Here is a 3,068-nt window from a genome sequence, read left to right on the forward strand (position 1 = left end):
ATACCACAGATTCCCTGGGTCAGTATGTCAGTATTTTCAAAATCAGAACCATTGCAATGGCTTCACGTGACTATCTTTGACCTTTAATTTAAAGCATAACAACTTAATTTAAAGAATTCTGTGTATGAGAAAGAGCATTGCTGCTATTGTTCTGAAGAAGCTGATAATCAAAAGACAATCTTTCTTTCTCCTTTTTTTTTTTGTTTCTGAATGTATTTTAAATTTTCCACCTTTAATAGGAGGTCCAAGAAATGGAAAGAAAACAATATTAGAATCATAGAATTGTAGAATGGCCTGGGTTGAAAAGCACCTCAAAGATCATCTAGTCTCAACCCCCTGCTATGTGCAGGATCGCCAACCACCAGACCAGGCTGCCTTGAATGCCTCCAGGGATGGGCCATCCACAACCTCCTTGGGCAACCTGTTCCAGGGTGTCACTACCCTCTGAGTAAAAAACTCCTCCTAATATCTAACGGAAACCTGATGTGTCTCAGTTTAAAGCCATTTCCCCTTGTCCTATCACTACCCGCCCTCTTGAACAGCTGTTCAGCTTTTTACTCTTGTTTTGTACTTTAAAAGAGGAAACTGCAGTCAGCTGCAGCTGATACTATGCTGACCTCACGTGTAAGTGAAGTATAAGGACTGGGTATGAATTTGTCTTTAATGGCACACTTATCTAGATGTAAGGCTATCCACTTAGGTACAGTAGAGCCCTGTTGTGAATATTACACTTACGTGGTAGCCAAACTAGTGCTTCAATTCTCCTCATGTAGCAGTGACAAGTTCCAGAGTTTCCTTTGATTTCTGTTTACTAGAAGAAATTCTTCACCTTCTTTTCTTATGTGAAAGCAATGGTTGATGCTTGCATGTCTCCGATGCTAGACTACCATCATGTGGCCAATTTGAGAATCTTCCTGAATAACAGAAACGAAGGCTGTTCCTCAGCCCGCAAAACATCAAGGCACCGCCTGTGTGCAATAATGAGTCTGCAGGTGGCTTTCAGAGGCCTTAATTTTGCTTCTCAATTGCAATCCATAATTTCTTTATTTTCATTACTCTGCCTATTGGCTCCTTTATGTTTTGTTATCAGAGGAACAGAGATCTTCCGGTGCAGTGCAAGCCTATATTTTGGACTAGTACCTTGTATCAAATAAAAACTGTTTTACTGCACTAATACTTCTTTATGTTACAGTGCAATTAATATTTTAAATGTGTATATTATCATGGTATTTATTGCAGGATAGTCCTTTTTGCTGAGTATCTTGATCAAGAAATAACCCAAATTAAATGTTTAACGAGGCTAATTTGCCTTATCTCTTTTTACCCGTATACACCAAATTGCTTAAAAAGTGGAAAATTGGATATATTTTAAACAAATCTCATTAGCTATAGACATTGCTGACTCTTGTTACTGGATGTTATTTACTTTACATTATTTACTTTATATTTTATATAATTTTATTTCAAGCAAAATTAGAGGTTATAAACAAAAATATATCAAAATAAAAGTTCTGCTGGCAGATTTTCTATACTGTTGATGAGACTAATGCTGCATTTGCAGGTAGGCTGACTGACAAGAGGAAACCATGCTTTTTCTTATAGTCATTTTGCACTTCAAATGTAAAGAGAAAATTAAAAAAGACAACGGAAAAGGGATTAATTTCTGAATTATAGATTAAAGTTTCATATTGTTGCCATGTGCATCTTAGTTACACCATGGGATAATTTCAGGATTAAAAATGAACCAGGTGAGTGGAAAGCCTTCTTGCTAGAGTATTGCTTTTTCATTGGCAGTAATAATAACTGGGCAAGATTTGCTAAGATATATATATATATCTACTGAAAAAAAAACTTGTCATTTAAAAATTAATTTGTCCTTGATCTTGCAATGAAATCATGAATATTACCTGCAAGGATGTCTCACTTGCCTCCACATTAGAGTAAGCCCTCTGGTTTTTGGGCACTCTCATTTTGTTTGATGTATAATATTCAATTCTAATTTTTGTTGTATTATAGTGTATTACAGTGTGATATCTTGCATTCCAATATCTTATCTATTTTCCCTTTCCCGGGGCATGGGCCCATGGGTCACCCTGTCCCACTAGTCACAGGACCAGCCAAACCAGCCCATAAACAGCTGACAACCACACACTGATCTGTGGAACCTGTGAGATGTGAGAGTGCCACAGTCCCTCTTTTATTCACTTTACTGTATCAGCAATTAGATGCTATTTCAATGAGGCAGAAATGGGTACAATGCAGATAATGAGTACTTGAAGGAGATCTTGTTTGTTTCTATGGAACTCCAGCTTGGGGAGCTGTTGAGACATCTTTTTGTAACTCAATATATAATAATCTCTAAGATTATACATGTTGATGATGCTACAGCTGGTAGTACCTGGAAACCTCTATTGCTCCTCAGGAGGTAATTGCTTGTGATTCTCCCGTGCTTCCAGCTCTGACAGTACTCTGACCATAAAGATGTGTTGTGGTGATAAAACTTATTTAGCCCAAATTACATTCAGAGATCAACTGAAAAATTCTAGATTGTCAAGTCTAGCCATCCTGACCTCTACACTACAGAATTTGTATCTGAACATAATATTTGTACAACAGAGCTGAAAGTTTCTAGTTACCATTTTGGACGAAAGAGCCTCAACTTTCTGAAAATTAACTTACAGTTAAAATACTTGTGGGTCATGGGAAACAAAAGGTAAATATTAGAACAGCATCTTTCCTCTCCCTGCTTACAAGCTCAGACTTAGATAGACACCAAAATTAACAGTAATTTCTCATCCTGATGTGGAGATACATCTCTGTACAGTGCCACAGATGTCTCATCTGACACCAGTACTGGTGCTTTCAGTGGTGAGGTTACCTGCAACAAGTATTATCTAACTCAGTCTTGTTTGCACAGTGTTTACTACATCTCCTCTGATTCTTTTTTTTTTTTAATATATTATTTATTTTTCCAAGTATTGGAGCAGTTACTGTGATTCCTCAAAAATAAACTTCTGACAAAATAATGAACAGCTGCTTAAAAGGGAAAAAAAAAAATGCTTAGCCAC

This window comes from Coturnix japonica, chromosome 1 (assembly GCF_001577835.2).
Source record: "Coturnix japonica isolate 7356 chromosome 1, Coturnix japonica 2.1, whole genome shotgun sequence".
NCBI lineage: Eukaryota > Metazoa > Chordata > Aves > Galliformes > Phasianidae > Coturnix > Coturnix japonica.